We start from the raw sequence: 27,141 nt of genomic DNA, 5'->3' as shown, positions 1-27,141 counted from the left end.
CACCTCTTCAATTATACAATTCCCCATTATTAATTAAAATAATTTGAAAATAATAGCAAACAAAAGGTTCCCCAAAATTATGGAGTTTGTGAACATGAATTAAAATCTCTGTGCAAAGCTCACTCATGTTCTGTGCCAAAGATGTCAACAATTAAGTCGTAACTTGTTGGGTCTGGTGGTCAAAGTTCAAATTAGGAGTTCCAGCTTTCTCCTGTTTATTTTATGAATCTGATGCCATGCAAAGTCTTGTTCAATGACATCCACCATTCCTATATTCCAAAACATAACATTAATGAGACTTCACCTCACTACATTTTGCAATCAACAGAAAATAGATAATGAGATAATATTTTAAACTTGTGGATATTTTTGTCTTACTACATGATTAAGCTTTGAACTCCATAATCATTTTTAAAACAATATAATCTAATAGTGTTGGTTTAGATTTAAAAAAAGACTTATTAGATGTGCTTTCCTTGTGTAACATGTTTGTCATTGCTATTTATGTGGTCAGCTGTTTTGCTGTTTTTCCAACATTTTGCCCTTGTAGTGATATTCTGCTGACATCATGAGATGACATCATGAGGTCAAGGGAAAATTCAGATTTATTCCCTTCTACCAGAATTTTGACTATTTCATGTGCAGCTGCTCCTGATGTTTAAGGAAACAGCAATGCACATGTATAGAACTGTGTCCTAATCATGTTGGGAATTGAGTGGCACTGGGAGCTAAAGCCACAGGCACATTGTGGAGACAAACAAGTGGGCTAGAATGTCCCATTGCAAACATTCTTGCTGCCAATGATGGATAAGATATCTAGGATGCCCTTAGCCAATTCCAGTCCATGTTTACCAACTGCTTGGCGATTCAGGACAAACCAAGGATTTGAAAGTGTGATCTTCACAACCCTGCTGGAGAGTTCAGGTACCTTGGTGCTGTGGGGAACAGGCATGAAGCTGTGGCAAACTAGAAAGCAATTGTTTCGTATTAGTAGGAGAACATGCAAAGATATATTTTCAACAGCTTGGGCGGCCCCAAGTGAAGATGGCCTACACACCTAATAGAGAATCTCAAGTAGATTCCTGTGATATATCTGAAGGTGCAAATTGAGGAAGGAATGTGTAAGAGTGACGGGATTACAATATGAGATGGTTCTGTCAGCCTCTGCTTGAACGGCACGTGGTGGGATACTTTAGAATGGGAAGTCTGGTTTAACATTCCCTGAGATTCCCTGTGTGCATGGTTTACCTTGAACATTGTAAGAATAAAGGTTGGTGCTTATTGTTACAGTCACTTATGATGGGGAAAGGAGAAGTTATCAGACTGTGGGTAGAATTCTCCTCACTGATTAGAAGTGAGGAGAACATTTACCCAATATTATAAGGCAAAGACTTGTGGTTCAAGGAAGGGTGAAGTACACATGATATCCTTTCAGCCTAGGACAGTTATTGGTGCCCTTTATTTAACAAACAAAAGTGGTCTAAAGAATGACTTTGTTAACTCCAGTGCAGATAGGAGCAGTATTGTAGAGAGAGTTGACCTCTTTTTGAAGGCCAACAAATGGGAGAGTACTTTCTTGTATGTTCCCAGATTTACCGTGGTTCAAATCCACCATGTTTTCAGGGCAGAGCTGGAAGGACTGTTGACCAGGTGCTGAGATATAGATTCCATTCGATCATAGGTTTGCAAACTGGGATCCAAGGATCCTAGGGGCTTGCAAGGGGATCCCATTGGGATGTGTAAGATCTAGGCGGGGGAAGGAGAATCCCACTGGGAGTCCACTGTACATATATAATGAGCCCTGGCCCAGGGCTGGGGTGGACACAGAAGGATGGGCAGAAGTCTTGCCCTGCTGTAACTCCGCCCAAAGAGGAGAATTGCCCCAATTTACTCAACTGACTGTTTTGAGAATTCTTCCTCTTTTCTGTCTGATTCCCCAGAATATAGGGACACGCTGACCGGAAATGAGGAGACAACACACAGCAGAAATAGAATCTGTGACCTTTAGTATGGTTTCATAATATATTGGACAGGGACTTTACTTGCTAGACTGTTGGAGCAGCTTTACAAAGGACGTCTTTCGACTTTGTTGGCAATTCCTGAAAATGCACACATTCTGGAGGAAGTTATTAAGGAACCCAACTAAATAGGCAGATGGTTGAGTGAAAGGCTGCAGGTTAAAGAATAAAATCTCAACCAGTTTGAGCACCCAGAAGAAGTCAAGGGGCTGAAGTTCAGCAGCCCTTTGAGGGTGTGCTGGAAGGCAGGAAGGCTGACAAAATGGCACAGGACGGTGTTGGGTGACGTGCTCGGCATCTTCCTGCCACCATGCCATTTTGCCAGCAGCGGGAAAGCTGGCATATGGCCCACTCGCTGGCATTTTCCAGCAACTGGGGAGGGGGGTGGGTGGCTGTGCCCAGTGCTGCAAAGAGCTGTGGTGGGGCTCCTTTTTGGACACTCTTTGGTCCACAGGGCAGCCCCAGCAGCAATAGCCACCCCCATGGCAACGGCGCTGTCTGTCCTCAAAAAACACCACTCGCCGAGGCCTGTCTGGCTGGATCTGGTGCCCCCAGACCATACTTACCTGACTTTGAGGGTGCACGGCCAGCGATGCACCCTCATCCTCCTGTTAGTGGTGGCCCTGTTGAGACTGCTGAGCTTCCCGCTCTCTGACTTGCCCGGCAGCTTATGGGAGGTGGGCCGTCATCCTTAATAGGGACAGCAGTCCCAGCGAGAGCTACCCAATTGACTGCCGCTGGCAAACTTTGGGGCGGCACAGTGGCGCAGTGGTTAGCACCACAGCCTCACGGCTCCAGCGACCCGGGTTCGATTCTGGGTACTGCCTGTGTGGAGTTTGCAAGTTCTCCCTGTATCTGCGTGGGTTTCCGCCGGGTGCTCTGGTTTCCTCCCACAGCCAAAGATTTGCAGGTTGATAGGTAAATTGGCCATTGTAAATTGCCCTCTAGTGTAGGTAGGTGGTAGGAGAATGGTGGGGATGTGGTAGAGAATATGGAGATAGTGTAGGGTTAGTATAAATGGGTGGTTGTTGGTCGGCACAGACTCGGTGGGCCGAAGGGCCTGTTTCAGTGCTGTATCTCTAAATAAATAAATAAATTCAATTAATTAGTAAAAATCTGGAATTGAAAGCTAGTCTCAATAATGGTGCCATGAAATTATCACCAATTGTTGTAAAAAACCATCTGGTTCATTTTCAGGAAGAAAATCTGCTGTTGTTCCATGGTCTGGCCTACATGTGACTCCAGACTCATTCAATGTGCTTAACTCTGAAATGGCCCAACAAGCCACTCAGTTGTCAAGGGCAATTAAAGATGGGCAACAAATGCTGGCCTTGCCAGTTATGCCCACATCCCATGAAAGAATAAAAAAAGACTGTGACAGGCCCATGAAGCTTAAAAGTGAGAAGTCATTCTCCCCTCTTTTAGACACAAGGTTTCCAAACGACAATAGGAAAAGTAAACAAGGGCTGTGGATCATAGGATTTATACAGATCTTTACATCCACCTGAGATGGCAGACAGGGTCTCAGTTTAACGTTTCCTCTGGAAAGCAGCACCTCTGACAGTGCAGCTGAACCTGAACCCTCTGGCACTACTCCTGACAATTTTGTGTTAAAAATGGAATCATTAAATCATTTGAATTGCTTTATCTCTTTAATTTGAATTGAGCAACTTTGAGTTAAGAGTAGATTTTATCTCTAACCTCACTCCCACTTGTACTCTTCAGCTCAGCTCGTGGTGAGTAGGTGACATGTTTCCAGGTCTGTGCCAATGCCACATTGACATTGACCACCAGAATGGGTCAGAGGGCACCATGGGGTCAGGGGTACCATTTTGAGGTTTGTTCACCTCCCGTCCCATCAGGTGCTCCCTGCCTGACCTTTCACTCCTGGACGTCAAGCGCAGTCTTTGAACTTGTAGATATCTGTTTCCTGTCCTCGGGCTTGCTGTAAAGAAAATGGCAATGAATGGTCAACACTCCAAGTGCCTTCCATTGCAACTGAGAGGAGTTGAAATAAACTTGGACTCAACTGGCTATGTTTTCATGCCTGCGGTGAATCTTTTGTCCTTCTCTTTTCCCTGTTGGGAAAAACTTGCAACATTTTCCATCTCAACTCTGGCACTGCAATGATCTAGAGCTGGGTGTTTGGGGGATTGCAGACATTAAATTGCACCCTAGCCCTCTGTGGCACAATGTATTGGTGCTTCAATGCACTGCACTGTGTAATGTTACCAGTTTCCAAAGTATCCCCGTCTGCATTTTCTTTCTATTCATTCTTCCTACAATTGCCCTTTGTTTTTATCTCATACCCCTGCTCTCTCGAAGGCACTGATTGATGCTGAGCTTTGGTTCCACATGGAACAATAGTCCTTCATCCAGTTGGTGCTTATTCATGTGTAGAATTGGACAGTGGCTGTTGTTGGCTCATTTGACTGGGCAAACCATCCCCTTTTGGTCCAATCCTGTCCTCATCTAATGTGGATACACTTACCTTTGGCAGCAGTCATCAGGTGGCTAATCCGCCTGCAACCCCGTGCTGATGTTCTCCCACTACCACCCTCCAGCCTGAGGGACTCTGAGGTAAGTAATTATTATTACAGCTGATAATGGCTAAGACCACAGATCGAACCCTGGACCGTGTGCGGCTGACTGCCACAACAAATGGTGATTTAGGCACTGCGCCAGGGGAATCTCATCCCAGTGAATAGACCTATTGCATTTGGCTGCACTCAGCACACCCTGCACTGCAGAGTACCAAGATGGGGAGATTCCACCCATTATCCAACACATTTTAGGTATTTCATTGGTTCTCAGGACATGGGCAATACCAGGAGGTTACATTTTTTGCCTATCGCTGGTTGCCTTTCCCATGCTTCATTGGATCATTTCAGAGGCATCAACTATGCAGTGTGAAGTGAGGTCAAATGAAGGTCAGATTGGGTTGGGTGGGTGGTAGTAGATTCTTTTCCCATTAGTGGGCTTGGGGTTAGCCTAGAAATAACCAGATTTCTTGAATTCACATTCACGGCTTGCTATAGGGGGATTGTGAGCTCCTGATTTCTGGATTACCAGTCTGGTGCAATAGCCATTGCACTACCAGATCCAATGTGGTGGCAGCTATTTAATCGCAAGTGAAGTTATTTCATTATAGGGAGATGTTGAGTGAAGGCCAAATCCTTTCCCAGAGGAACAGGAGGAGGCCATTCAGCCCCTCGAGCCTGGTCTGCACTTAATTAGATCACAGCTGATCTGTACCTCAACTCCATGTACCTTCCTTCATTTCCTATCCCTTGACACCCTTCTTCTTTGGCCTCCTTATCTCGAGAGACAATGGGTAAGCGCCTGGAGGTGGACAGTGGTATGTGGAGCAGCGCTATAAAGGCCAATTCTAGAGTGACAGGCTCTTCCACAGGTGCTGCAGAAAAATTTGTTTGTCGGGGCTGTTGCACAGTTGGCTCTCCCCTTGCGCTTTTGTCTTTTTTCCTGCCAACTGCTAAGTCTCTTCGACTCGCCACACTTTAGCCCCGCCTTTATGGCTGCCCGCCAGCTCTGGCGAACGCTGGCAACTGACTCCCACGACTTGTGATCAATGTCACAGGACTTCATGTCGCGTTTGCAGACGTCTTTAAAGCGGAGACATGGACGGCCGGTGGGTCTGATACCAGTGGCGAGCTTGCTGTACAATGTGTCTTTGGGGATCCTGCCATCTTCCATGCAGCTCACATGGCCAAGCCATCTCAAGCGCCGCTGACTCATTAGTGTGTATAAGCTGGGGATGTTGGCCGCCTCGAGGACTTCTGTATTGGAGATACGGTCCTGCCACCTGATGCCAAGTATTCTCCGGAGGCAGCAAAGATGGAATGAATTGAGACGTCGGTCTTGGCTAACATACGTTGTCCAGGCCTCGCTGCCATAGAGCAAGGTACTGAGGACACAGGCCTGATACACTCGGACTTTTGTGTTCTTTGTCAGTGCGCCATTTTCCCACACTCTCTTGGCCAGTGTGGACATAGCAGTGGAAGCCTTACCCATGCGCTTGTTGATTTCTGCATCTAGAAACAGGTTACTGGTGATAGTTGAGCCTAGGTAGGTGAACTCTTGAACCACTTCCAGAGCGTGGTCGCCAATATTGATGGATGGAGCATTTCTGACGTCCTGCCCCATGATGTTCGTTTTCTTGAGGCTGATGGTTAGGCCAAATCCATTGCAGGCAGCCGCAAACCTGTCGATGAGACTCTGCAGGCACTCTTCAGTGTGAGATGTTAAAGCAGCATCGTCAGCGAAGAGAAGTTCCCTGATGAGGACTTTCCATACTTTGGACTTCGCTCTTAGATGGGCAAGGTTGAACAGCCTGCCATCTGATCCTGTGTGGAGGAAAATTCCTTCTTCAGCTTGACACCCTTTCACAACAAATATCTATCAATCTCAGTCTTGAAAGCTCCAGGTCACACAGTTCCATAGGCGAGGAGAGAATGATGGAGAGGAACTCACTCCAGAACACATTTGTAAATCCTATGACCGATTGCCCATCAGCATTGTCAGAGACCTGAACCTAGATTTGTTCGATAATGGAATTAGAACAACCCTCAGCAGAAATTACAAGTTCATTGCCTCTCAGTTGGATAGTATATGAGAAAGGGAAAGAGAATAAATACCTTAAAAAAGGAAGTCATCTTTCCAATGAAGAAGTTTCTAATAGCAACAAAGGACCTAAAAGCAAATGTTTTTAAAAAACAAAATCTTGCCAATTTTCTCCCCTCCTCTTGAAGACAATGATGGAGGAACAGTTCAATCGGGACTTTAAAAAAATCATTCTGGGGATGTGGGCATTGCTGACAAGGCCAGTATTTATTGCTGTCCTCAAATTGCCATTGATCTTTCTTCTTGAACCTCTGCAGTCCCCGTCTTACCCAAGTGTTTGTTCGCATTCTAATTAATTTCTCCCTTTCTTGTCCTGTGGGTGCAATCGAGGTGCTTCTGTTGTGTTTTCTAAGGCTCTGTAACATAAGGGATAGTATTTAGCTTGTTTTGTGCCTCTCTGTGTGCAGGAACTCTGATTGAGATCTCGTGTCTCATTGTTTGAGATCATTTGACAATTGTCTCAATGAGGAAGTTTAGTTCTACATCAAAGAGACGCCCATTGACCTACTTTGCACCTGATCTTTGACATTTGCACTTGTATAACAAAACTATTAAAAGTCATACCCAAAAGTTGTAATTAAAACAAGAAATGCTGGAAATACTCAGCAGGTCTGGCAGCATCTGTGGAGAAAGAAGCAGAGTTAACATTTCAGATCAGTGACCTTTCATCAGAACTGGCAAAGGTTAGAAATGTAATAGATTTTAAGCAAATAAAGTGGGGGTGGGGCAAGAGATAACAAAAGGGAATGTGTTGATAGGACAGGGTCACAAAGAATAACTGACCAGAAGGTCAAGGAGCAAAGGCAAACGGTATGTTAATGGTGTGCTGAAAGACAAAGTGTTAGTGCAGAGAGGGTGTTAATTGACAAAAAAATGAACAGCCCTGGCCCAAAGCACAAACATGAAAAAAAAGGTGGGCAGGCACATGGTTTAAAAGAAATGAATGATGAAACAAACTAAAATAAAATAAACAAATAAAAAATAAATAAAAATAAAAGGGGGCCCGTCAAGCTCTGAAATGATTGAACTCAATGTTCAGTCCGGCAGGCTGTAGCGTGCCTAATTGGTAAATGAGATGCTGTTCCTCAAGCTTGCGTTGATGTTCACTGGAACACTGCAGCAAGCCCAGGACAGAGATGTGGGCATGAGAGCAGTGGGGGGCGGGGGGGGGGGGGGGCGGTGGGGGATGTTGAAATGGCCAGCAACTGGAAGCTCAGGGTCATGCTTTCGGACTGAATGGAGGTGTTCCGCAAAGCTGTCACCCAATCTGCGTTTGGTCTCCCCAGTGTAGAGGAGACTACATTGTGAGCAGCGAATACAGTATACTAAATTGAAAGAAGTACAAGTAAATCGCTGCTTCACCTGAAAGGAGTGTTTGGGGCCTTGGATAGTGAGGAGAGACCTCCTCTCGCCTCACTATCCAAAGGAGTTCTCCTCAGTGGCCTAGCCAGTATTTATCCCTCAATAAACATCAGGAAAACAGTAAAATAAAAGCAAAATACTGTCGATGCTGGAAATACTCAGTGTTTGTGGAGCGAGAAACAGTTAGCATTTCAGGTCACAAAAACAGATTATCTGATTGTTATCACATTGCTGTTAATGGGATATTGCTATGCATGTATTGGTTGTCACATTTTCTCCATTACATCAGTGACGACACTTTAAAAGTATTGGTTGTAGAGCACTTTGAAATGTCCTAAGGTCATAAAAGACACTATAGTAATCTAAGTATTGCTTTTTTTGTCACACTTTGGTGCTCCCAGCATAAAATTTCACACCCTTGGAGGGGGCTGCAGGGAAGATTTGTCAGGATCATACCAGGGATGAACAACTTCAGTTACGTGGACATGCTAAAGAGGCTGGGATTGTTCTCCTTTTCGAGTGGTTGTTGGGTGAGGCAGGGAGTGGATTTGGCTGTCATATCCTCCACAGGGGAAATTTTAGAAAGCTGGTCATATTGTACAAATAAATAAAACATGACAATAGATGGAAGTCTGAAGTGAAAAAAAGAGGAAATATTGGATATGCAGTGCAGGTCAGTCAGTATCTGTGAGGAGAAATGACAGATTATATCCAGTGTGGCATTTGTTGGTTCTTTAGGAACATAGGAATTAGAAGACGAACAACAAACAAGGTCCATTCAGATCACCTCCCACCATCCTGATAGTCACATGATACAGTAGTAATGGAGTTATTGACAAATCACAGCAATCAATCTTTATCAATTAGTTTACAACAGAGACAGACATGAGGCAAGGAAAACCTTGCTTTGGAGACCTTTGGAAACCATTGGATCACAAACAATAGACTTACACCTACATAATGCAAAATACAAATTGTCACTCTGAAAATATGCACTTACAATTGTATTGAGGCTGATATATTAATAATATGTATATATTTATAATAATAAATCCCTGCCTCTTCAGCTGCATTTTTTTTTATCCGTTCATGGGATGTGGGCGACACTGGCTAGGCCAGTGTTTATTGCCCATCCCTAATTGCCCTTGAGAAGGTGATGGTGAGCTGCTTGAACTGCTGCAGTCCTTGGGGTGTAGGTACACCCACACTGTTAGGAAGTTTGCTGTTAGGAAGGGAATACACTATTTGCTGTTCAGAAGGGAGTTCCAGGATTTTGACCCATGTCAGTGAAGGAACGGTGATATAGTTCCAAATCAGGATGGTGTGTGGCTTGGAGGGGAACTTGCAGGTGGTGGTGTTTCCATGCATCTGCTGCCCTTGTCTTTCTAGGTGGTAGAGGTTGCATGTTTGGAATGTGCTGTTGAAGGAGCCTAAGCAAGTTGCTGCAGTGCATCTTCTAGATGGCACAGACTGCTGCCACTGTGTGTCAGTGGCGGAGGGACTGAATGTAGGCTAGTTGATAAATCAAGCAGGCTGCTTTCCCCTGGATGGAATGGAGCTTCTTGCGTGGTGTTGGAACCCACATCTGTACAAGGCAAGTATTGATGATAGCAAAGGCCAAATGTTTGGTGTGTTTGTAAGGTGGTCCCTTGGTCCGTGTTAACCACTTTACACACACATGCCTGTTAAAATAGCAAACAGTGGAACGTCGCACTTTAGTGTTGAGCTCCGAACCAACTCAGATTATGGGGTCATTCATCTCATTTGTGCTTGTGGGAGCTTGCTGTGCTGAATACTAGCTTTCATAATTGTCTATAAGTGACCACTTCAAAAAAGTTGGTTGTGAAGTGCTTCATAGAATGTGAATAGATGTTAGATGAACTCAAGTTCTTTTCTTCGAAATAATAATGAATCATTATTGGAATTGGCCTTCTCCCAAATGTTGGTAAACAGGCAGCACTTTATACAGCGTGCTAAACACTGTTGAAAGTAAAAAGAGAGAACAGCAGTACACATCTGATACTTTAGCCTGTCTTTCTTTTTGCCCCTGTCAGATGCTTGACCTGTCCTGTCCAGCATTTTCTGTTTGCACTCAGACAGTCCCTAATCCACGAGGCTGCACACTTGCAACTGAGAGCCGATCTTCCTGGACACGGCTCACTGCTAGAGACAGACCTTGGCAGGACTGACTTTGTAATAAAAAGCAGCAGGTTTGGCAGGGGTTGGCCTCTCATCCGTTCGATTTAAAACAGGAAGAGGCTCCTTAGCTTGACAAGCGGTGGGGGGAAAGACCCCTTCAAAGTGCGAGAATCAGTAGCGGTGAGTATTAACACTGAGTGACTTTCTGTGTGCGAAAAGATCTGCAACTTCATTTAACTGGGGCAGACCGTGTTGTGGCGAGATTGGCTGTTGCCAGGAGCCAGTCTGCGATTGGCAGGGCTGATGATGAATTCTGCTTTGTAGAGACACACCCTCATTCTCTGGTTGTTGAGTCTTGAGTAATGTTACTCTGTGTGTGTGTGTGCAGAGAGCGAATGGTATTGTGCCTTCGGCTGCTTGTGCTGGTGAATTTCACTGGACTTCACTATGATCAGCCCTCCAGCTTCACAGACGTGCTGACTGGGATTCTATGGAGATGCTGCTGTGAAGTCTGCGCCTTTTCCATTCTGAGATCTTTTCAACGTGTTCATTTGCTGTTATAAGTGAGCTGTTAAAGAGAATTGGATGTTTGCTGCAAAACCAGCAACTCAGGTAACCAAAATTGTATTTCTCCTTTCAGCTGAGAATTGAGCTGGCCTGCTTTCAAACTCTGTCTCTGCCACTTTCACACAAAAGCGATTCCTGTAGTGTGCAAAATGGGAAGCGATTAACAAATGAAACGCTTCAAAGCATTGGGCAGTTAACTAGTATGTGCTCAGATGGATGAGAGCACTAAGAAGGAACGTTATTCAATGGAGAGGCGCCCGTGATGGTCCAGCTGGTGTAACCGAGCGACAGACCAGAAGATACAGTCAAGAAAGTCGTGAGTTCGAGTCCCAATCCCGTGACTTGAGCACAAAATCCAGGTGGACGCTTCAGTGCGGTGCTGAGGGAGTGCTGCACTGTCGGAGGTGCCGACTTTCTGCATGAGACGTTAAACCGACGCCCTGAGTGCCCTCTTTGGTGGACCTAAAGGATCCTACAGTGTTATTTTGAAAAAAAAATCAGGTATGCCCGGTGTCCTCAACATCACAGAAACAGATTATGTGGTCAATTGTTTGTGGGATCTTGCTGTGCACTAATTGGCTAATCCATTTCCCTAAATTATAACAGTGACTACACTTCAAAAGTACTTCATTGGCTGTGAAACAGTTTTGGATGCCCTGAGGTCACTTTACAAACGCGTCTTTCTTTTCACAGTTGAGAGCCGTTACAGAATCTTACTCCTGTTGATAAACCAATCAGAATATTATCTTTCTTCTTTGCTACCCTCTGACTCCTGCTTGTGTGCCACTCGATCACATTGAACGAGGATTGGACTGGGCTGAGGTGTGGGCATTTGCTATCTAGGTTTGCACATGACCATGTGGGCACTATTGCGTAGGGTGCCTGTGCCCACCGACCTCCCCTGCACGAGTCAGTGCCTTGGGGAAATTGGAGGGGCAGGGATGGGAAAGGGATGTTAGAAACTAAAGAAAATCCAACAAAAAACTGTTAGCCCAAAATGAAGAAAACAGATACAGATACATCGGGGCATATCCAGACTGCAAAAACAGGATGTGCAGATACCACGAACATTGCATAAATGGGGCACTGCAACCAACAGCACTGCTACCCTTACAAGCAGGATAAACAGGAAGACTTGTGCATGTTAGTGCACACTCTGAATGTTCACCTAAACATGGCATTCATGTGTTTTCAGAAGATAAACTGTTTGTCTGTTTACATAGTGAGTTTTTACATTTTTACTAAAGTAGATTGATAGATTTTTAACAGGCACTTAATGAAAACTGTGTGACATTTGCTGGATCTTTGTATTATACAGTAGGAGATATAAAGTCAGGAAGGAAGAATTTGTATTTACTTCGTGCCTTTCACAACCTTAGGATATCCCAAAGCGCTTTACGGCCAATTAAATACTTGTAAAGTTTAGCCATTGTTGTACAGAAATATGGCAGACAAAAATGCACATGGTAGGGTCCTAGAAAAAGCAATGAGATAATGATTATCTGTTTTAATGGTGTTGGTTGAACATAATGTATTGGCAAGGACACTGGGAAGAACTCTCCTGTTCTTTGAAATAGTGCCCTGGGATCTTTTACATCCACCTGAGAGAGTAGACGGGGACTCGGTTTAACGTCTCATTCTCAACACAGCACCTCTGGCAGTGCAGCACTCCCTCAGTACTGCACTGAAATGCCTGTCTAGACTTTGTATTCAAGTCTCTGGAGTGGTGCTTGAAACATGCAACTGTATAACTTGGAGGTGAGAGTACTACCACAGCAACAGCTGACAGTAGGAAATGTAACATACAGCAACCTTTCCCTTGTATTTACAGTTGTACTTGGATGAATTATATTAATACTGTAGTAATATATTTATAATATCACAGTCCTGTCTGACTGTTCAGCGAAGGATCCAGCGACACTATTTGAAGATCAGGGGAGTTCTCCTGGCTGATATTCATCCTTCATTAAAAAGAGATTAGTTGATCATTTACCTTATTTGCTGTTTGTGGAATCTTGCTATGTGCAAAATGAGTTACTGTATTTTTGTACATAACAATAGCAGCATCGCATTTGACAAAAAAAGTGAAATCATTGACTACGAAGTGTTTCAGGATGTTCTCTGGTCATGGTAGGATATTAATGTTCATTCGTTCTTTCTATGTTGTTATATGTTTAGTTTAGAGATACAGCACTGAAACAGGCCCTTCGGCCCACCGAGTTTGCGCCGACCATCAACCACCCGTTTATACTAATCCTACACTAATTTCATATTCCTACCACATCCTCATTTGTCCCTATATTTTTCCCTACCACCTACCTATACTAGGGGCAATTGCTAATGGCCAATTTACCTATCAACCTGCAAGTCTTTGGCATGTGGGAGGAAACCGGAGCATCCGGAGGAAACCCACGCAGACACAGGGAGAACTTGCAAACTCCACACAGGCAGTACCCGGAATTGAACCCAGGACCCTGGAGCTGTGAGGCTGCAGTGCTAACCACTGCACCACTGTGCCGCCCTCATCTCTGTAAATGTAACTCATCTCTGTAAATGTGTATTTCTAACATTTCCCCCCCCCCAAAACAGTTTGTAACAATGGGGGGCACCCAATAGTCATGCTGCGATTTAACACTTCAGAAGGGGACAAAGAAAATTATTTTTACAGCTATTTGAAACAGAATGGAGATTTTGTATCATCATTTTATGAAGTCCAGCATTGAAATCGGCAGTGGAGAGGTGGGTTATCAGTCAATAGACAGCAATCATAGTGTATTGCATTCAGCTCCTGAATTGGGGAGGGTGGAAGTAAGGGAAAGAAATCATCACTGATGGAAAGTGTGTACTGGAGTAAGGATAAGATTAGGTCTGGCTGCTATCCCCTGCCACCCATGGTCGAATACTCAACTGTTTCAAATCCCTCTGTGCTGTAGGTACCTTCGTAGATTCAATAATGTCAGTCCCTCCCTTACCTGCTAGAGTTGAATCAGACTGCCCATCTGGAATTCCCTCCCTAATCCTTTTCACGTCTCTACCTCTCTCTCTCCTCCTTTAAAACACTCCTTAAAACCTACTTCTTTGACCAAGCTTTTGGTCACTTGTAATGTTTCCTTTTGTGGCTCTGTGTCAAATTTTGTTTGATAACTCCTGTGAAGTTCCTTGGGATATTTTACTATGTTTCAAGGCTCTATATAAATGCAAGGTGGTGTTGTTGGTGTAACAATTGCCCCCACCCCTTTGACTGGATTTTGCATCGTTCACATGTGCTCTTCCGTTTATCCCTTGATGGACGGGGTTGCACTTCAGTGAGATGAGGCATGGGCCTGTTTCATTTCTGAGACACCATGTGATTATATATAGAGAGCCAGTTCTGATCTCATCTGTGCATAATACAAAATGATCAATGAGCTCATTGGGAACAACACACACACACACACACACACACACACACACACACAAAGGAGATGAGGCAGTGTCACTTCCGTAAATCCACACACTTGCATCATAGAAAATAGAAGACTTGCATTTATATAGCACCTTTCACGACCTCATTGCTTTACAGGCAATGAAATATTTCTGAAGTGTAGTCATTGTTGTATTGTAGGAAAGATGGTGGTCAATTTGTACACAGCAAGCTCCCACAAACAGCATTGTGATAATGACCAAAGCGTCTGTTTTATTGATGTTGATTGAGAGCTAAGTATTGGCCAGGACACCGGAGATAACTCCCCTGCTCTTTTAAACTAGTAGCATGGAATTATTTATGCCCACTTGAGAGGGCAGACAGGACCTCAGTTTAATGCCTCATCCCAAAAGTGTCACCTCCGACAATGCAGCACTCACTTGGTACTGCACTGGAGTGTCAGACTGCAACTTGTGCTCCAGTCTCTGGGTTGGGACTTGAACCCACGACATTCTGACTCGGAGGTAAGCCATGGCTTGCATCGTTATAGTGGACTCCAGATGTTTAGAGGGCCAGAGTTGGAGCTACCTAATCTGAATGGATATCCGAAAACCCCCAATATAAGTGTATGAGTCAACTCCAGATTTCACACTTTGTTACGGATGCAAAACACTCATAAACAAAAAGTGAAAGACCGGCTTTTCTGATCTACAGAGATAGTTGCTAACAGAAAATAGCTTCTAATTGATATCAAAATATATATATGTATTTTAAAGCTAGTCTAACCTTTAATGGACTTGAGAATCTGACTAGAGCAATTAATCTCTGACTGACCCAGGGAGGCATAGCAATTACGTCTTGTGACCTAGAAGGGGCATATTCAATTGAACACAGCTGCACCTCCAGTAGTCAAATATCACATAGAAAACTAGAAGCAGAAGTAGGCCATTCGGCCCTTCGAGCCTGCACCGCCTTTCAATATGATCATGGCTGATCATCCAAACTCGGTATCCTGTTCCCGCTTTCTCCCCGTATTCCTTGATTCCTTTAGCCCTAAGAACTATATCTAACTCTTTCTTGAATATATTTAATGATTTGGCCTCAACTGTCTTCTGTGGTAGAGAATTCCACAGCTTCACATGGTATGGTATAAGCAGCAGATTGTGCTATTAATCATGAGCAGCGCCATGGTAGGTCCACTTGGATATTTGTAGCCATGCACAGAATGCCCCCTTTTTAAATTTCCTTTTGCTTTGAATTTTTTTTGTGCAAATGTCTATAATATATTTAAAGTCTTGTGTTTTAAAGTTCCTGCAAGTGTTGCATATATTTCCTGTTCCTTGTGGTACCTTGTTGATCACAGCCCCATTGTTAGCAGAACAACAACTTTCATTTATATAGCATCTTTAATGTGGTAAAAAGGTCCCAAAGCATTTCGCAGGGGTGTTATTGAACAAAATTTGACACCAAGCTACAAAAGGAGATATTAGGACAAGTGGCCAAAAGCATGGTCGTAAAGGCAGGTTTTAACGAGCATTTTAAAGGAGGGGAGAGAGGTAAAACATTGTATTCTCTGGCCTACCAGAATAAATGCCACAGGAGGTCAGTTAAATCATAAAGTCACGGTTCAGTTTATAACATGGGAATGAGGGATGTATTGGTACATTAGGGTTGATTTTTTTTTTACTCCATTCGCCTGACATTAACGGGGCAGTAATGGCCTCAAAATAGGGTCAGTAGTCTTCCTGCCTCGTTACCAGTGATGTGGCTGGCGTGATTTTAAAAGGGGCCTACCAACAGCTGTCTAAAGCACCTGCCTGATTTAGGTGAGAAGCCCCCAAGTCCATATTAAAAGTGGCCTATGATGTAAATAGAATCCCAATTTGCCATTTCAGATCGGCACTAGTCAGATCCGGTATGGTGCACACTCCGACCAATTTCATAGCCGACGGAAGCGAAGAGGCCCCAAATTATTTTTGTGGGCCCAGGAGGATAAGGAGTAATATGGGCTGCTTTGCCCTGGGATAATCCCGCCCTCCTCAATCGTGACCCCTGCCCTCCCACGCCTTAAACTTCCTGCTGGTCTGTTTTTTGTTGCTGAATCTGGCGAGCTTGTGTCAAGACACCTGTTTGGTGCCCTGCAGCTCACCTGGCGAATGTAAATGAGGCTGGAGACTTAAAATAACAGGGAAGCCTCTTCGCCGTTAAAAAGGGCGATTGACTAGCACGGTCCACCGATCGACAGACAAAAGTCAAATAGACCCCATTGTGCACAGATTGGGAACAGTGTGCTGTTGGGTGACCCGGCTAATTTTGTAATGGTCCTTTTAAATTGGACCAAGATAGAAAAGGCTCGGTTTTAACTTTAACTAAATTAATGGGTTTTGAGTGAGTTAAAATTGGTCCTTGGTACAAGTCTTCTAAATCGGGTGATGGGTCTTATAGGGTTGGAGGGTTGTTATTTCTGGAGCTATAGGAAGAATTGTTAGTTTGTGGCTTCACTTTGACATTCGTGGGGGAATGTGGTCTGGGTGTGTAGGATGTGCCTGGGTCACATGCTTTCAGGAATAACAACAGATGTCCTGGTATTCTCCGAGTCCCAGACAAAATCTGAGCATCACCCTCTCTGACTGGCATATGTCCCCCAGATGTTTCAGCCACATGCTTGTAGTGGGCGAGGTTGCCCTGCACCACAATGAAATGCTGCGTCATCTTGCAGTTCATGGTAGGCCATTCCAGGACAAGTAGGGTGGAGGCTGCTTTGAAGCACAATGTTGAGTATTCACTAAAATATAGGAAGCGACTGATCTGGGATTGTCTTCAGTTCTGGGAATTGTACCATCATTCCTGAGGCTTAGATTTTGATAAATGTGCCCTCCAATTCCCCTTCCTCTTCATGGCTTCACCGCTCCCTAGTTCTGTAACTTCTTCCCACCTGACGACCCTCTGAGATCTCAACCCTCCTCCAATTCTGGCCTTTTGCACATCCCGGATTTTCATCATTCCACCGTTGGCGGCCACACCTTTAGTTGCCTAGGCCTTAACTCTGGAATTCCCTTTGTAAACCTCTGCTACTCGACACCTCTCTCCTCCTTTGACCACGTTTTTGGTCACCTATTCCAATGTCTCATGGGGCTTGGTGTCAAATTTTGTTTGATAATGTTTTTCTAAAGTGCTTTGGGATGTTTAAATATGTTCAAGGCACTATGTCGTTGTTGAAGGTGCTGACTGTTGTCTGGGTCTGGTTCCATGGGTGATGTTTAATAACTTGACCAGATGACCATTCTTGCTGCACGTGTCTGCACCACCAATCCAGTGTTCAACAGGCGGTACTGAACATTAATCAGGAATCCTGGCTCAGTTTTCCCCGACTCAACTCAGAGGTGCTCCGTTATTTTGAATCATCTGGCTCATTACTCACAAGTGGCTTGTTTATGACATTATAAAACACGCTGTGTCAGTGCTGTCTGTATCTCTTCCTTTTATTCCTTTAGTTTATATATAAATTGGAGAACAGATGAACAATGGTTTGTGAACTGGCTATTGTTAAAATGACAGCTGCACCTTCTCTTGAGACCCATCAGCTGAGAAAGAGATCAAGCTGTGGTGGGAGAAAAACTGGGCAGATTGTTTGTTTGATCTGGTAATGAATCAAATAAGGAGACTGCATTTGTTTTATGTAATAGATGGAGAATGTGTCAGTGTTAGTATTTCCCTGTGTATAGTAGCTCCGCAGTGCCATTGTCATTAAGGTAGTGTGTTACTGCAATTTCTTTGTTCTGATTCTGATCGGACATTCTGTAGGCAGGAACTGACTGGACCTGGTCCCGTGGGCTGAATTTTCCCACGTCATTTTAGACCAATCGTAAATTCAGAGTCACAGCAATAAGCCCAAACTCCATGGAAATCACTTCAGCTTTTAGTGATATTGGATCACCTGCCCATCATACACCATTACCATGTTCTTTTCCATTGACAAGTTTTAATGAGTTCAACGGTAAGACAAATTTGCACAACCGCTAGTTCAAGAGATTATTAAGGACAGCATGGGTAGGTGATGTGTGACAGGATATAAAGATTTGTCAACTTAGTACCTTGCTGAACAGGAACATAGGGCCAGGAGTAGGTCATTCAACCTCGTGAGTATCTTACAGTATTCAATAACATCATGTCTGATCTGTACCTCAGCTGCATTTACCTGCCTTTGTCCATTGATACTATTGCTTAATGAAAATCTGTCAATGACATTTTCAAAGACTGTCAATGTCCCTCAGCAATCACATTTTGGGGGAAGAGAGTTCCAGATTTCCACTAGCCTTCGTGTGAGAAAAGTCCTTCATAATATCACCCCTGAACATCATAGCCCTAATTTTAAGATTGTTCCCTCTTGTTCTAAACTCCCTCACCAGAGGAAATATCTAGTCAGCATTTCCTCTATTGAATGCTTTTATCATTTTAAACACCTCGATCAGATTACCCCGCCCAACATTTTAAACTCTAGGGAATACAGCCACAGGTTTATGCAAAATAATTTAACCCTTTAAGGTTAAGTAGAAGCTGCACTGCACAGGGAGCATATCATTAAAGCAGCATGGTCCCATATTGTGGCTTGGCCATGTGAGCCGCATGGAAGATGGCAGGATCCCCAAAGACACATTGTACAGTGAGCTCGCCACTGGTATCAGACCCACCGGCCGTCCATGTCTCCGTTATAAAGACGTCTGCAAACGCGACATGAAATCGTGTGACATTGATCACAAGTCGTGGGAGTCAGTTGCCAGCATTCGCCAGAGCTGGCGGGCAGCCATAAAGACAGGGCTAAATTGTGGCGAGTCGAAGAGACTTAGTAGTTGGCAGGAAAAAAGACAGAGGCGCAAGGGGAGAGCCAACTGTGCAACAGCCCCAACAAACAAATTTCTCTGCAGCACCTGTGGAAGAGCCTGTCACTCCAGAATTGGCCTTTATAGCCACTCCAGGCGCTGCTTCACAAACCACTGACCACCTCCAGGCGCGTATCCATTGTCTCTCGAGATAAGGAGGCCCAAAAGAAAGAAGGTCCCATATTGTATTTTCAAGACCGTATACACAAACACATTTAAGGAAGTCACTGCATATTTGATTTGCACAGTGCTGACAAGAGGATGACATAGAGCCTATCAGTTTTTTCCGGGGATTGATGAGGGTTGAGGCGACTTCCTGATTTTTGGGTGGTCACTTGCACCAGCAAACAGGGAAACTCTTGCTATTAGCCTGCTAGCAGTCATGCTGGCTGGAGTTGTTCTGCCTCCTGAACAGGCAGGCCACTGGGGAGTTGGGTTGTGCTCAAAAAAAAAAATCAACCTAATGTAATGCAAGGCTCTCCTTCCCATGTCAAGCCTTAGTCGACCCTGGAACTAGGCCTTGAGCATGTGACAGCTCCACACTGGCAACACAGCATCATTCAGTCTTTCATCTTGATTTTGAAATTTGATTTAAAAAAAAAAATCTCTGCACAAAATGGAGTTATTGGAATTCAGCTAGCTCAGAGATATAGAATGAGCTACCACATGGAGAGGCTGAGACAATTAGCATGAGATACATTTAAGGGGGAAGCAGGATAAGTGCATGAGGAAGAAAGGAATGAGGGATACGCTGATGGAAGGTGGAAGGAGGCTCGTGCGGAGAATAAACATTAGCATGGATTAGTTGGACTGAATGGCCTGTTTCTGTAATCTGCAAATTCAATGTAAAAGGAGTGAGCGAGTGATGCAGAATTCTGGGGCTCATGTAGAGTGAAACAGTGGGTTGGAGGGCTTGTTTATAATTCCATGCTCTGTGGACCTGACTATCATCATTGCCCATAAAAGTATAACAAATGACAGAAACAACAGTGATCTCATGGTCTGAGACAGCGATTGAAATTATATTGAGGGAGGATTGATATCACTGATATCTGAGGCTGGCTGACCTTGACTAGAGAGAACTATAGTACAGTCACTTGCTGAATGTTCATTTGCAAGGCTTAAATATGTTTATGCAATTGTCCTTATAAATTATGAATCATCTTTGGTCCACCTAACCTTCGCATCAATATCTCTGAGAGGGCAAGCATGACTTGCCCCCAGAGCGTTACTGTTGCCTCTGTAGGAAGCTTGAGGGGCAGTTTTGGCTTGACTTGCCTCTTATTTTCCTTCCTCCTCTCCCCACCCACTCAGTTTGCCCCCTGCCCTCCTCAGGGGGAGTTTATTCTGCAATAGAAAGGATGGAGTCTGTGTTTTTTTCCTGAGTCTGTGGCTCTGGGTGCCTGTCCTCCCACATGCAACAGCATCATGTGATCCCACGCTGTATTCATTTTTACCCTGATCTCTCCAAGATGAACTATCAAAAAGACGAAGAAAAATCTTGCAGAAATCTCTCGTTCTTTGTTTTGCTGCATTTCAGAATTTCTCTTGTATTTTTCGACAATCAGAGAAACTGAATGCACTATCCTGCGGCATGCAGTAGTACAGGGGTGTGACATCCCCTGGTGATCAGCGTGTAACGTCCATCATCATTATTATTATTTCTAAGCTGATTGTAACTTTCTTCCCACGTTTAAGTAATTTGTTAGCTTATTGAAGCCAGTGTTTGATGTTTATTGATGAGAGCTGTGGATATAGTCCAGGGAAGGTCTGGCAGGCAGTAGATGCTTTGGTATCAGTGATGATGGAAGGGACGTTATGTAGGACAACACCTCAACCGTTTGGCTTGGTAGGATTTCAAAAGTCATTTTATGTTGTTCAGCCGTGGATTACATAGAATTGAATAGAACATACGGGGCAGAAACAGGCCATTTGCCTCAACTGGTCTATTGCAATGCTTATGCTTCACAGAAGTCTCTCCTACCCCTCTTCATCTAACCCTATCAATTGCTTTCTCCTTCATGTGCTTAGCTAGCTTCCCCTTAAATGTATCTATACTATTTGCTTCAACTACACCCTCAGGTAGTGAATTCTGACTGGGTGATGAAGTTTCTTCTGAATTCCCTATTGGATTTATTGGTGACTATGACTTCTAGCTCTGGTCTCCTCCACGAGTGGAGTCATTTTCTCTACGTCGACCCTGTCAAACCCCTTCATGATTTTAAAGATCTCTATCAGGTCACCCCTGAGCCTTCTCTTTCCCTGAATTTTACTGGAAAACATTACTCCACGATATGAGTCAGCTCCCTGTAGAATTTAAGTGGGGGAAATATCTGTGCCAGAGATTTTGATGGAGCAGCATGAAAAGATGTCCCAATGTTGTACTAACTTTGCAAACCTGAATTTACCCTGAGCATTTAAAGCATTACTCGGTGAATTTGTCGGTCTGTTGCCTGGGATTTACTAAAATGAGAATTTAATTGGTGTTTATTGTTTACCCCAAAAGAGGAGGTGGTGACGTAGTGGTAATGTCACTGGACTAGTAATCCAGAACCCAGGCTAATGCTCTGGGGACATGGGTTCACATCCCACCACAGCAGATGGTGAAATATGAATTTAATTAATATGTCTTGAATTAAAAGCTAGTCTAATGATGACCATGAAACCATTGTTCATTGTTGTAAAAACCCATCACATTCACTAAGGTCCTTTTTAGGGGAGGAAATCTGCTGTCCTTACCTGGCCTGGCCTGCATGTGATTCCAGACCTCTTAAATGCCCTCTGAAATGGCCTAGCAAGCCACTTAGTTCAAGGGCATTGAGGGATGGGCAATAAATGCTGGTCTAGTCAGCGATGCCTACATCCCACAAACAAATTTAAAAAAAACATTTTTTTTTTAGTAGACATAATTTTTCATTTGAGGGAAGTTCCTTTAGAGAATTGATGAAATTAGTAAAATAGTGCAAATGTTGGGAATCTGAAATAGAGAGTTTTGGCTGGGAATATCCAGCAGATGAGCCAGGACAAAGTTAATGTTTCAGGTGGATGACTTATCGTTAGAACTGGAAGAAGTTAGAATTTTTTTTATTATTTATCCTCTCCGCTGCTCTAACTCTCTCTCCTCCTTTTAAAATGCTCCTTAGAACCTGCTCCTTTGATCAATCTTTTGGACAGCTGCTCAAATACCTCTTTGTGGTTCAGTGTCAATTTCGTTTGATAACGCTCCTGTGAAGCCCTTTCTGTTTCCTTTTGCAAATCAGTGGTGTTTAGAAAGTGACTGTAAGTGAGAGTCGGAGGCTGCAAGACTTTTTGGCGACTGTGAATAGCTCATTTTTTCAGCAAAACAATGCTAAAGCCTTCTGTGCTCCCAAGGTAAAGCAATCCTTGTAATTCCAGATCCCTGCTCAGAATATCAATCTTTCTCTTGCCTCCCCTTCCCCATGGAGGGCACAATTCCATGAGCCCCATCTGCCCTTGCTCAGCTTGTGCGTGTGCGTGTCTGGCTATTCCACCACTAGAGGCATCACTGAATAGAGATCAAGACTGTGAGCCTTTGTTCATTTTTCTCTGTGTCCCTGTGCCTCCGTTGCTACCCTACAAGCTGTCAGTAGGGGGCCCTTTCCTGATTATTATAGGGCGAGGGCGTAACTGTGATGCAGCATGTCAGCAGTGAGGAGGTATTAACTAGGCTGACTGTACGTAAAGTTGATAAGTCACCAGGACTGGATCAGCTGCATCCAAGGATACTAAGGGAAGTAAGGGTGGAAATTGTGGAGGGACTGGCCATAATTTTCCAAACCTCCTTAGATACAGAGGTGGTGCCAGATGACTGGAGAATTGCAACTGTTACACCCTTGTTCAAAAAGAGTGCAAGGACAAGCCCAGCAATTACAGATGAACCAGTTTAACCTCAGTGGTGGGAAAGCTTTCAGAATCAATAATTTGGGACAACATTAACAGTCACTGGATAAATGTGGATTAATTAAGGAAAGCCAGCACTGATTTGTTAAGGGTAAGTAGTGTTTAACTAATTTGCTTAAGTTTTAATGAGGTAACAGAGAGGATTGATGAGGATAATGCAGTTGATATGGTGTACATGGACTTCCAAAAGGAATTTGATAAAGTGCCATATAAGTGACTTGTTAACAAAGTTAAAGCCCATGGAATAAAAAGGACAGTAGCAGCATGGATACAAAATTGGCTGAGTGATGGGAAACAGTAGTTGCGAGTGGTTTGTTTTTCAGACTGGAGGAAGGTATATAGTGGGGTTCCCCAGAGGTTGGCGTTGGGACCCCTGCTTTTCTTGATCTATATTAATGACCTGGACTTGAGTGTCTGGGGCACAATTTCAAAATTTGCAAATGATACAAAACTTGGAAGTATTGTGAACTGTATGGGTGGACAAGCAGTGGATGAAATTTGATGCAGAAAAGTGTGAAGTGATTCATTTTGGTAGGAAGAACGAGGAGTGGCAATATAAAATAAAGGGTACAATTCTAAAGGTGGGGCAGGAGCAGAGGGACCTGGGGGTATGTATGCACAAATCATTGAAGGTTGCAGGGCAGGCTGAGAAAGCGGTTAATAAAGATAATGGGATCCCGGGCTTCGTAAGTAGGAGCTTGGAATGTAAGAACAAGAAAGTTATGTTACACCTGTATAAAACACTGGTTCGGCCTCAACTGGAGTATTGTCTCAGGTTTTGGGCACCACAGTTTAGAGAAGATGTGAAGGCATTAGAGAGGGTGCAGAAAAGATTCCAGGGATGCGGAACTTCAGTTACGTGGATAGATTGGAGAAGCTGGGGCAGTTCTCCTTAAGCAAGATTAAGAGGAGATTTGATAGAAGTGTTCAAAATCGTGCGGGGCCTGGATAGGATTTATAGGGAGAAATTGTTCCCAATGGCAAAAGGATCGAGAACCAGAGGATACGATTTAAGGTGCTTGGCCAAAAAAAGCAACGGTGACGTGAGGAGAATCTTTTTTACACAGTGAGCCGTTAGGATCTGGAATGCACTGCCTGAGAATGTGGTGGAGGCAGATTCAATCGAGGCCTTCAAAAGGGGATTGGATAATTATCCTGAAGAGAGAAAATTTGCAGGGCCACAGGGAAAAGGCAGGGTAGTGGGACTGGGTGAGTTGCTCTTGCAGAGAGCCAGCACGGACGCGATGGGCCGAATGGCGGCCTCCTGTGCTGTAACCACTCTATGGTTCTATGCTCCCCGTGGTTGGATAGCTTGCCAATACTCGGTGTCTAGGTATTGGAGGCCTACAGAGTGGAACATTAGCAAGAAACCATTAAGAGGGGAGGCCAAAATAACAAAAATACCCTATCATTTATATTAATGCAACAAGCTCACTTTCGTGGTTGCACAGTGTACTGCAAGCAGGAATGGTCACAATATGTGTTTCTGCATGTAGTATTCGGCATATATCTGGCATGATGGGTGCATGTTCGTAGAGAAATGAATACTCAATCGTATTGAGTAAATTAAATGGTGCCTGCTTCCCCAGACCCTTGAGTTTGACCTCCTTGGTTGGAGTCCTGTAATGTAATTGAGACAGTGTAGCATCTCTCCAGAGGCACAGAGCCACACCTCAACAGGAGAGCTTCCTCCGAGCCTCCGAGATAAGAATATACGGTGCTGGAGGCTGCTGGCTGGCATCTTAGCTGGGCATGGGTGGACTAAGCTTCCCAACCAGCTGTACTGTGTCTGCTGTGGCTCAGATGGTAGCACTGTTGCCTCTGAGTCAGAATGTGTGGGTTCAATCCCACTCCAGGGACTTGAACACAAGATCCAGGCTGAAGCTCCAGCGCAGTACTGAGGGAGTGCCGTCTTTCAGCCGAGGCCCTATCTGCCCTCTCGGGTGAATATAAATAATCGCATGGCACTATTCAAAGAAGAGCAGGGGAGTTCTTCCTGGTGCCTTGGACAATATTTATCCCTCAATCAACCTCACAAAAAAACAGATCATCTGGTCATTGTGATTTGTGGGAGTTTGCTGTGTGCAAATTGGGGGTTGCCATGTTTCCTGTAATACAACAGCATCTATGCTTCAAAAATGGCTGTAAAGCATTTTGGGTTGTCTTGAGGTTGTGAAAGACACTATATAAATGCAAGCTTTTTACTTTTAGGCCTCTGCCTGCCATCAAGAAATGATCCAGAAAGCCAGGTGGTGGAGGATAGAACTGGAGCCAATCTTTACACACTTTGATAAGCACGTATTTACAGGGAGATACAGTATAAAATGCACCTCCTCTCACAACAACCATTGTTTCAGTCTGTGTCTATTTATAGAAGCACAAGTGAATCCTCAGTCAATGCCCACCACCTGCATACAATTAAATACAGTTAATATGCAAAGAACAGTCGTGACTCCAAAGTGCAAAGGCAACTTCAGAACTGTGTGTGTGCAATCTTTTACACAAGCAATTCTGTGTTTTCACTGGTGCCCTGAGTCCAGGCTGCAATATAAATGGGCCAATTCAGAGCAGTAACATACCACATTGCACTGTGGGACCACTTGGAAGTTTGCTGTTAAAGAATGAAATTAGGCTCCCTGGCTCAGTGAGCTTTGTTCCTTAGTTCATGCAGAGTGAACTGATCTGTCAGGATGGCAGTATTCCTGAATGTGAAAAGAGTTGGTTAGGAACTCTTAACACTTTAGTGCGACGTTCCACTGTTTGCTATTTTAACAGAGGGATGTGTCTGTAAAGTGGTTAACACGGACTGAGGGACCACCTTACAAACACACTAAACGTTTGGACATTACTGTCATCAATACTTTCCACTTGCCTTGTATGGATGTGGGTTCCAACAATACTCAAGAAGCTCGATTCCATCTAGGGGAAAGCAGCCCGCTTGATTGATCAACCCGTCGCCTACCTTAACATTCACTCCCTCCACTACCGACGCACAGTGGCAGCAGCGTGTACCATGTACAAGGTGCACTGCAGCAACCCTCCAAGTCTCCTTAGACAGCACCTTCCAAACACGCAACATGTACCACCTAAAAGGACAAGGGCAGCAGATGCATAGGAACACCACGACCTGAAAGTTCCCCTCCAAGTCACACACCATCCTGACTTGGAACTATATCATCGTTCCTTCACTGTCACTGGATCAAAATCCTGGAACTCCCTTCCAAGCAGCACTGTGGGTGTACCTACACCGCGTGGGCTGTGGCAGTTCAAGAAGGTGGCTCAAGGGCAATCAGAATTGAGCAGTAAATAATGGCCTTTTCAGCGACACCCATTTGCCGAGAATGAATAACACAATGACTAATTTGTAATCTATGGGGTCAGTGGTTGGGAGGCAATCAAGATGGAGCAGAGGATCTTACCTACTTTGCTCTTGTCCCAATCTGACTGTGTGCAATTTTAAGTTGCTGCCGCTAAGGAGACCCACCCCAAGCTAGTGGCGTCCTCTTCAAATCTGCAGATTGGACATTGACATTGGCACCAGACCTGCTATTTTCACATGAGGCCTGAATGAGGGGAGCAGTGATGGCTTCACCTTCAGGCCAAACCTGCAGCCAGGGCCAGAAGGGATAAGGTAACATTTTTTTTAAAAGAAAAATGATTTTGTAGGTTTCCCCATGTGCCAGAAGGAGAAGGAGGGCTCCAGGCTCCACAGGAAACCTTGGGCCTCCCCTGCCTCGCGCCCGTCTTCCCCTGGACTGGAATTTCCCTTTCCCCTGAGCTGCGAGCCATTCCTCTGCCTTCCCGCTGTCCTATAGTAACGGCAAGTGGCAGGTTAACCAGACCTGGCTGTCGAAATAAGCCAAACCTCCCTACTGCCGTCCTGGGCTGGCTAGTGACCTGCCATTCTGCGTTTCCGTCCGAGTGTTAAAATCGAGTGGTTGGTGCCCCCGAGTTGCAAGAACTCCATGGATCACCTGGCTGCTGAAGGACATGGGAACAGAGGTTGGGAGAATTGAGGGGAAACTGTCAGATTGGCTCCCTGTCTGTCAGGACTGTACCTTGTCACTCCACTGTTGTCCCTTGCGGCTCAGTGGTAGCCCTTTAAATGCATTTCATTGCCTGTAAAATGTTATGTGATTGTGAAAGGTGCTATATAAATGCAGGTCCTTTCTACTTGCTCCATTTCATTACTGCAGTCCCCTTACTCTCG

The 27,141-nt window shown here is 44.4% G+C and overlaps 1 protein-coding gene across 5 annotated transcripts in view; it reads left to right on the top strand.

The window, feature by feature from the left end:
* Positions 1-10,515: 10,515 nt before the first annotated feature.
* LOC137355508 (paladin-like) overlaps positions 10,516-27,141 on the top strand; it is a 261,128-nt gene continuing 244,502 nt past the window's right edge. For 3 of the 5 annotated variants that reach the window (XM_068020733.1, XM_068020729.1, XM_068020735.1), the window contains exon 1: positions 10,516-11,228. The gene's annotated coding sequence lies outside the window, so the exon portion shown is untranslated. The remainder of the gene's footprint in view (positions 11,229-27,141) is intronic. The other 2 variants (XM_068020731.1, XM_068020730.1) reach the window with 2 other exon arrangements.

The sequence above is a fragment of the Heterodontus francisci genome, chromosome 42 (assembly GCF_036365525.1).
Source record: "Heterodontus francisci isolate sHetFra1 chromosome 42, sHetFra1.hap1, whole genome shotgun sequence".
Lineage (NCBI taxonomy): Eukaryota > Metazoa > Chordata > Chondrichthyes > Heterodontiformes > Heterodontidae > Heterodontus > Heterodontus francisci.
This window is presented reverse-complemented; position numbering and strand designations above follow the sequence as displayed.